Source organism: Lolium rigidum, chromosome 5 (genome assembly GCF_022539505.1).
Source record: "Lolium rigidum isolate FL_2022 chromosome 5, APGP_CSIRO_Lrig_0.1, whole genome shotgun sequence".
NCBI classification, from domain to species: domain Eukaryota; kingdom Viridiplantae; phylum Streptophyta; class Magnoliopsida; order Poales; family Poaceae; genus Lolium; species Lolium rigidum.
The window spans coordinates 252901305-252911127 of NC_061512.1; the positions used below are offsets into that span (position 1 = coordinate 252901305).

At 49.1% G+C, this 9823-nt stretch overlaps 1 pseudogene; it reads right to left on the reverse strand.

Annotated features, from left to right (window-relative positions):
- Positions 1 to 1227: 1227 nt before the first annotated feature.
- On the reverse strand, positions 1228 to 1994 carry LOC124657463 (annotated as a pseudogene).
- Positions 1995 to 9823: the final 7829 nt, after the last annotated feature.

Consider the following 9823-nt stretch of genomic DNA (forward strand, 5'->3'; position numbering starts at 1 on the left):
GCTCACGCCAGAGCAGCGGAGGAATCCCCAGTGGCATCCCAACTACAGCCCGACTTGGGAAAGCTTCTTCATCAATCGGCGTGAGAGGGCGCTTGCCAGGCACGAGGAGGGTGGCCCACCTCCCTCGAACTTCAACGAGGCCGGCCGTCGGCTGTGGTGGTGCGGCCGGACTCTCCAGGCTGTCATGGCCTACCGTGGCCCCCGCCTGCGCTACCCTCAGTCCCAGCCCATACGTGCTCTCCCACCGAGGTTCGACTACCGCGACCCGATGCCAGTGACGATGATGACGACGAGTACGACGACTATAGTGGCGAGTACTATAGGGCTAGGCACGAGTATGACTGAATGACTCCAACAGTCAAATCTGGCCATGTATCTTAATTTTTAGTTGAGCTATGTACTTTTAATTCGAGTTCAATCGTAATAAAATTTTATTCCCGCCCCTTTCTTTCCCGCCTTTTTCTCCCACGCGCAGACCACGCCGCACCACGCCGTCAATAGAAACAAAAACAAACATAAAAGATAAAAAATAGAAATAGAAAAGAAAAGAAAAGAAACATAGAAGAGAGGAAAAAAGAAATAGAAAAGAAACAGAAAAAGAAATAGAAAAGAAACAGAAAAGAAACAGAAAAGAAATAAAAAAATAGAAAAGAAACAGAAAAGAAATAGAAAAAAAGAAATAGAAACAAAAACAAACAGAAAAGATAAAGAAATAGAAATAGAAAAGAAACATAGAAGAAAAGAAAAAAAGAAAAGAAAAAGAAACAGAAAAGAAAACAGCAAAAGAAAAGAAAACAACAAAAGAAAAAGAAAAACAAAAAAAACCGGTTGGTGGTACCAACCGGTACCAAAGGGTGTTCCCCTCTATTTCACTTAGCCGCGCGGGCAAACTTCCCCCAAATCCCCAAATTTCTCACACGCGCAGACCACACCGTCGCTGTCGCCGAGTTCCGCGCGCTCGCCGTCGCCGTCGTCCACGCCGTCGCCGCCGTCCCTCGTCAGCGCCACGCCGCACCATGCCGTCACCGTCGACCGCACACAGCACCAGGCTGGCCTCTCCTCTCTCCGCGCGCCAGTGCAGGTATGTCCTCCGCCACGGCACCGTCGTCGTTCCCCTCGCCTGCGCGCTCCACTGCCGTCGCCGAGAAGGTTGCCGTCGCCGTCCAGAAGCTACTGCGCTCCCTCTGCCTCGGCGCCGGCCAGGTCACACCCGGAAGGTGTTCGACCTTATGCCGAGGCACACGTGCACGGCGTGGTGACCGCGTGGTGGTGGAGGCCGTGCGCCAGGGTGAGCCCGGACACACGCAGAACCGTCCGCGACACGGCCGCCACGGCGAGCCCGTGCTCCGTGAACGCGAGCCGCAGCCCTCGGGGCACTTGCACAACCGCTTGAGGAGGAGGAGTGTCCTCTCGGTTACGTGGCGGTCGGCGTCCGGGAGAAGTTCCACGAGCACGCGCACGGGTCCCACCTCCACCACGTCCTTGCCGCGGCGAGCTCGCCCACTGGAGGGCGAGCACGCTGTGACATCTATGTCGAGCGCGCGCGAGCTGAGCTTCGAGGAGGCCCCGTCGGAGAGAAGGTCCAGGAGGGACTTCACCATGTCTTCTACGTCAACGACTGCGGCCCAGTTGCGGCCGCCACTGGCCTTGGAGACCTTGTCGAGGATGGACATGGCGTGCAACCTCGCTTCAGCGCTGCCGCGCTGGACCAGCGCGACCATGGGCCTCATGCACTCCGGTTTGAGCACCAGGTCTACTGACGCATTTTCTGAGAGCGGTGGAGGCGCCAGAGTGTCGGTGGGGCTGGACGGCGAGGAGGCGCGGTCGCGCCAGGTGGAGATGATGCGCTTGAGGGTGTGGTTCGGCGTGAGGTCGAAGGAAGCGAGGCACTGCATAGTGGCAGGGCACGTCGTCTTGTCGTACTTGAAGAACCACCGCTCGATGCTGCGGCGCTCGTAGGTGACGCCGGTAGACACCGTGACGAGGTCCTCCATTAGCCCTTTTCGGTTTATTTTTCTTTCATTTAAATTACATAAAACAAAAATTACATCAATAGAGAGAAGAGCGAGAGGAGGAGCGTTGAGTGTTAGGGTTAGGGTCGAGAAAAAGAGAGAAGAGCGAGAGGAAGAGCGCCGAGTGTTAGGGTTAGGTTTTTTTGCTTTATTCATTTCAATTGTTATCCATCTAGCAATCTGTTATACGATCATGAAATATAATTGCTTTCTTAATTTTGCAGTGACATTGAGGTATGGCGGACGACACCTTCATCCGAGATGAGGAGGGGGAAGAAGCGGTGCAGAAATTGATCTATGAGAGTGCCCGTGGTACGGAAGCCGATGGAGATGATAACGAGTTTGAAGACTTTCTGAATGATTTCAGCGAGGGACTTGAGTCTGAACAAGTTAGAAGAGACAACGAAGTGTCGATAACAAACTCCGGCTAGGTGTATATCTATGTATCACTTAGTCTATGTTCATCGATCCCTAGATGCATTCATTTATTTGTATTGCACTTATTAACGAATAATTTTTTCTTTTAGCCTTCTGCATCATCGAGCAAGTCTGTTAAAACAAAACGAGGCCCGACGAGAGTGTTAAAGGGTGAGGGCAGGTTAGCCCTCACAGCATTTAAGGCTAATGGTGAACCGGAGCATCCCAAAGAGTCCTGCCACAAATTTACAAATCAAGCCAGAGTTCTTGTTAGGGACCATGTACCGATCAGCATTCAAGAGTGGAATAAGCTGAAGAAAGCGGGGACTCAAGATAGTTATGTCAACGACGCGATGAAAACTTTTCTTTGGGACACTCTACTGACACGATTCAGCCTACCGGAAGACATGACAGAAGGCCAGAAGAATAAAGTCAGGGAATGGACATGGAAGAAGATGGCCATACAATTCCGGACACTGGAAGAAAAATTTATGGGGCAAATATAAGAATGAAGATCCAAGTATTCGATGATAATCTAGTGAAGATAAAAGATCACCGGCCCGCATTTAAGGAGTATAAGCAATCGTCTACTTTTGTGTCCCGATCGGAGACAAATACGAAAAATGCTGCAAAGAAGAAACTTTGGCATCATTTGGGGTCAGTGGCTACAAGACTCGCCATTCCGAAGTGGACAACGTTTGAGAATAAACCGATGGATGCAGGAATCACTCCACAGACATGGGACTGGCCCGAACGGTCCAAGTTCTGGTTGTTCGCGCATGGGGCAGGGTTGGACCCAAATACAGGGCTGATCGTTGCAAAGGGAAAATGGAAGGAAAAAATTGAGGCAATCGTACCGAAGCGCGTAGATGCAATTGAAAAGGTCAGAAAGGGAGAGTACATTCCCGATAGAGAGAATGACGAGCTAACACTCGCTCTGGGGAACCCTGAACACGTTGGACGGGTACGAGCTCGCCCAGGTCTCACCATGAAGGAAGCGTGGCCGGACAGCGCTGACACTTATAGAAGCCGTTCGCGAAAGAAGAAGAAGGACGCCGACACGTTAACAGAATTGTTAACTAGGGTGGAGGCGCTTGAGAAAAATCAGAGGGAACCTGATCAACCGATGTTTGTACAGGATCCACAAGCCGATGCTGCCCCATCTCAGCGAAGAAGCAGTGTCGGTTCCTCGCATCTTGACGGATGTGGAGGAAGCTACCCCGTGGATTATGTCACGGAGAAGACAGATTGCGCGCTACATATGTTATTCGAGATCGCGTCCGTTAAGGTGGCGGTCGGCTATGTGTACCCAAGTGAAGATGGAGGAATGCACCATCATATGCCCATTCCACCTGGTTGTGTTCGTGTCGGGGTGGATGAAGTTGTTCCGGGTTTTGAAATAGTGGAGCTTGATATTCCTAGAGGTGAAGATGAGAGGACACTGGCCAATGTCAAGCACGGTTTCGCCCTATGGCCGAAGAAGTACGTCGTCCTTTTGCAAAGGCCACCGACTCCTCCACATGAGCAGCAAATGCCATCGACTCCTCCTGGTAGCAGTCCTCGTGAGCAGCCAAGTCCACACGTACCTGAGAGGGACCCCAGCGTGAGTCCACCATCTCGAGATTCTCCGTGCAAGACAGCGCCCGTTAAGCGGAACGGTACGCCGCCTCGGAAGAGATCTAGAAAGGATAAACCACAGCCGCCCATTGAGAAGTTACCTTGGGAAAAAAGTGAAGAGGAAAACAGGGAAACCGTTTGGTCCGAGCTGAAAGCCTTTTTTGCACCGAAAGTGCCAGAGATACCTTTTGAGAAGACACTAGATCCGGTGAAAGTTGTGTGTACCGTTGAGAATCTATATGACCCTGTACCATCGCCGCCATCTGACTATAGGCGTTCTATTGAAAGGTCGTATGGCAACATGATCGAGGCGACAAAACCCGTTCAATCGGGTGTCAAGGAGATAAAAGGGATACACCAAGTCTACCAGCTCGGACAACAACCCGTTCAATCGGCCCCCCATCTCGTGGTGTATGACGAGAAGGCCGTTCAAAGTTCTTGACAATACACCGATTACCCCTTAGCTCAAGTACAATATAAATATGTTCAAGGGAAAGATTTGGTCGAGAATCTCAGGAAGCTACCAACAAGAATGCGTAACTTGCATACGTGGTACCAACTTGCCACAAAGGGAGGGATCGAGACTATCATGGTGCGAGTTAAGGAAGAGCACTACTTCCAAGAATACTCGTGAGCGTTGACTTCGCGAGCTTTTCCAGCTTATACAATCTTCGGGCCCTCGACAAATCTATCATCGCTGCTATTGTCCGTAAGTGATTTATTTATATAATTTGAGAAGTCTTTAGCTCAGCTCCTTCATTATCTGCAAATTATAATCTTTTGTGCGCTATGTTATGCAGATCGAAGATGCTCGAATGCAAAAGGGATGAAATCATGGACATTGAGTTCATTGACCCGGACACAATGCATGTCAGGACCATAGAAGAACCCCTCTATAACAGGGATACACCGGAGACTTTTCTAAGGTTTTTGAAGCGACAATGTGACAAAATGATAATACTTTGGCCTTACAACTTCCAATGAGTGTTACTCTCTTATGACACTACATATTTAAACTTGCGCAGGTTTCACTTTATTCTTATCGTCATTAAAATGTACGAAGGAGAAGTTGAAGTCTTTGACTCACCAACCAAAGAGCCTATACTATACAAGTCTTGTTTTCTTATGCTCAAAAGGTATTTCAAATTCTTATCGGTTTTTTTTGTGAATTTCCTGATATCAACTGATTGATAACTCTTTTGTGCATTTTCTTTTGTCGGGCAGCGTATGGGTAACTTTCATCAAGGAAGATCAGTCCTTTCAATAGGCACCGAAGCTGATATGGCGTGCGGACAAAGTAAGTAGTAGTTACCTAGGTCCACACACCTTTATCATACTTGATTATTGTTTGACTGAATTATATTCTTGTACAGAAATGCGCGAAACAAGCACAGGGGACTGATCTATGTGGATACTACGTTTGCGAGTACATCCACAGAATTGTCAGCGAGAGAGTGAATAATGAAAGAAATAGAGAGGTACGAAAACAATATTCACAAATTTATTTTGTTACCATAAGTTATGCTGAGTTTCATGTATTCATTTGTATCTTATTCTTTTACAGTTGAGAAGAAAGCGGGAGAAGATCTCAATCGAGGAGCGCTTCAAAGCAATTGGCGAGGAATTGACGGGATTTTTCCTTCGGGAAGTCATACCACCATCCGGAGAGTTCCACTATGCATAAAGATCTTCTCCCGCTCCTCGATTGCTTTGTGTATATATAGTTCGACCCGGAGTGTACCACTATGGTACATGTAATAGATAGTATGCCTCGGAGAGTACCACTACGCATGAAGATCGATCTTCATGCATGTACTACTTTATTCTGGTGCATCGACTTGATATGCATCGAAGAGTACTACTTATGCAATTACATGTGTGTTATATTATATGCACCAACTTGATATGCATCACCTTGATCTTCATGTACTACGTAAACCCAAACGCGTTTCTGGTGCATCGACGTGATACGAAACGCTCCGATACCCCTAAACCCCTCCTAAAACCCTAAACCCTGAATTCTCTGCCGCGGCAGAGATTTCTGCATTTTCTCTACCGCGGCAGACAACCTTTGGTACCTTACAAACCGGTACGAAAGCTCCCTCGCCGTGCGCTCTCCTGGGCGCCCACGTGGAGGCGCCATTTATACCGGTTCGTAAGGAACCGGTATGAAAGGGGGGGACCTTTTGTACCGGATCTTTTATACCGGTTGAGAAACCGGTGCAAATGGCCCTTACCAACTGGTATAGATGAGCTTTTTTCCACTAGTGTCCCCGATCGCACCCGAGGGGCCGGGGATGGCCTAGGCTCTCCGGACGGATGAAAGGCCTAATCCGGATGAAAACGAGGAACCGGGGGCGCGATTGGGCCGTTTTCGTCCATCCGGAAAAAAAAGGTGGAGGCCTCATCGGGGAGACGGCTGGGGATGCTCTAAGCCATCAGCCTTGTTTTCCCAAGGGCGTGGTCTACCATTTGTCCACTTGCCATACTCGATGTTCACGATCCGATTTTTAACAACTACTTATTTAGCAATATCAATTCTAGCGCAAATATTTGAGTGCAGATGAAATCAGCAAAATTCAAGTAAGTAAAATCACGTAGTTTAAATTCAAATTATCCAAATTTGTAAATAGAGAGCTAGCACCATTGGTTGCCTTGATGTATCCACGTGTGCTCAACTAAATTGTCTTAAAATTGTTGATGCAGATACACGTACAAAAATTCTAAATCAATATCAAGATTGGCGAGTTAGATCATGCTCATCCCTGCGATCATATTGTCCATGGCCTCCCGTAGTTGCGAAGACCAAGTCCTTCTGGATGGTGAACAATTGCTCAACGACCTTGGAGCATTTCAAATGCCCGTTCTACGTCCCTCCTCGCACCTTCTTGTTGTTGTGCAAAGAGAGATTTCTTGTTACTCGTGCGTTGAAAATATCTTCACAAATGTTAGCCCAAGGAGGATACTGAACAATTAGCTAGATAGTATCCTTATCCTAGTGGTGACCATTGGCTTCATAGTTGCACTCCCGAGCATTGCCTCACCTGCATGACCTTTATATTGCCCTTGCAAAGCATATGAACAATTGTTCCATTCACGTACAAACAACCGATGCTTTCATCCCGGAGAAACTTCTAGCCTGCCCTCCTATAGCCATCAATCATGTTGTGCCTTGAGCCTTTGGTCCTCTCCGGTATTCTTTTGTAAACGTTGCCACCACGGAAGCAAAAAGAAAAAAGAAACATTACATGTCAGCAAGGCATGTGGCTCACCCATGCAAGTCATCAGTCTGATCATCTGCAGCTCCATAGACCAGAGGTAAGCATCTACATAGCAACAGTGCATTTCTGAATAGACGACAACACAACTAGCCGACCACAATGCCTCTTCAACTTGAAATATTTTTTTTGAATGTTAGCATGAGAGCTGCTAAATTCCTTGATTAGATAGAAAGTTTGGTACAAAGAAGAGAAGGGTGGAAAAATAAAGGCAAGGCTCAAGTAACCCAAAACAAAAAAAAAGACCCGCACAACTCAACCCGGATCAAAAGGGATCTTTGCTCCAGCCATATTCCAAAGAGCTGCCTCATCTCTAATTCGCGCTATCAAAGCTTCCATACAGAGCTCCTCTTTCTGGAAATTTCGGCTGTTTTTCTCCTGCCAAATCTCCCAAGCTTCCAGGGGTATAAGAGATTGCGCTCCTTTCCTTTTATCCGCCGTAGTGCCAAGACGGCAAAGGTTCAGCCATTCCGAGAGTGTTGTGGTGCCCTCCCAGGACACGGGTTGCAAAGCTGGCAAGTTTGAGCATGTCGCCAAGGCTGACCAAACCCTCCTCAGCCAAGCACATTCAGTAAGGAGATGCCATGGCGTCTCGAGATTCATGAAGCAAAGTGGGCAGAAGTAATTATTTTCCCATCCCCGACGCTGCAACACATCTGCCGTGAGAATACGATCAAGGGAAGCCGTCCACATGAAGAACTTGCATTTTCCAGGAGCCCAACATTGCCAGATGGAGGTGCAAAAACTGATGATATAGAGCCTGAGAATTGTAGGAGATATGCAGAGCGGGTAGTGTATTCCCCGGAGGCCTCACCACGCCATCGTATGTTATCTGTAACAGTTGCACATCATCAATCAGACGAGCAAGGTTCAGAAGCTCATGCTGCATATCAAAGGTGAGGCCACGACTCAGGTTTGAGAACCACCTGTTGTCCTTCATCGCATTCTTGACTGTCCTGTTTTTACGAGATGCAATGGAAAATAGGGAGGGGGCAATCTACCTAGGAGACACACCCATCAGCCAGCTATCATGCCAGTCCCCAATGGAAATCTCCGTTGCGGCAGCAAACAATTCCTTGTCGAACTCATCATAGGGAAGCCTAGAGCCAACCCATGGTTTATCTGGCAATTTCCAAGCCGACCAAAGCCATCGCAGTCTCAGGGCACGGCCAAATTTTGTCAAGTCATGTACACCCAGCCCACCAAGTTGCTTGGGTCTGCAGACGATCGACCATTTAACACGACGGTGTCCGCCGTTACAAGTTCTTTCACCCCTCCACATCCAAGCTCTGTACTTCTTCTCAATCTGATCTAGCACCCAGGCCGGTACTATGTGGGCTGTCATTATGTATATAACTACAGATGACATCACACTTTTAAGCAGAACAAGGCGGCCTTCTCGCGAAATGAGGGAGCCTTTCCAAGCAGCAAGGAGGGCATCTATTTTTTCGAGCAGCTCTCGGTAGTTTCCCTTTCAAAGTTGCTGCAGCGATAGTGGCATACCCAAGCGGGAAATCCTTGACAGAGATATTGAAGGGACCAAGAATATGATCCAAGTCAGTATGATCGGGCCTGGGGCCAGGCCGGCCGGCGTGGTGGCCGGTTCGGCCGGGCGTGGCGCCGGTCTGGACCTTCTCTTCCTCCGCGCATGCCTGCCTCTCCTCCCTCGCGCGTCCATGGAATGTCTTCATGTCCAGCTCCATGTCGAGCTACTCATTTTCTCCTCGTGCGATGCTTGCTCCATCTTCGTACCTGATCATACATAAGTAAAAGGACTTAGGCAGTATAAAGTTCTCATTGATCAAAGTACCATTTAGGAGTGAATTCACATGTTCCTTAAGTAGCTTCGCACGAGGCCTTGTAATGGGTCCAATCCTAACTTCATTGGACTTGAGCTTCACAACAACTTCATCTTCATCTTGTAATGACGTAGGTAGTAGTTTAGTAGGGATGTCCTCATCATGTACCGTTGTTCCTCTTGGGTCTTTGGACCCTAGACGGATTAGTGATCTAAGGGTGTGTTTGGTAGCCCGACCAACCTCAGATAATTTCACCTCAGCCTAGCTCAACTAGCCATTTCTTGTTTGTTAGCCCGGCTCGGTCCATATTGAGAAGCTCAAATCGAGCTTCACAACACGCCTAGGCTCGACTCATCCTGCTAAACACTGTGCGGGCACGGCCGAAACCCCCAGACCCCCAGCCCCCACCTTTTCTTCTCTCATTTCCCCAAGCTCCCGCTCCTCCCTCCCGCTCAGCCAACCATGGAACCCCGCCCCGCCACGGCTGGTCGAGGACCCCACCCCCATCTGCAGCGGTCGCCCCGCTTCGCCGGTAGCAGGTCGACGACCCTGCCCCCATATGCAGCGGCCGCCCCGCCGGCAGCTGGTCGAGGATCTCACCCCAATCCGCAGCGGCCGTCCTGCCCCGCCGGTAGCAGGTCGATGACCTCGCCCCCATTGACAGCGGTCGTCCCGCCCCGCCGGCAGCAGGCCGACGACC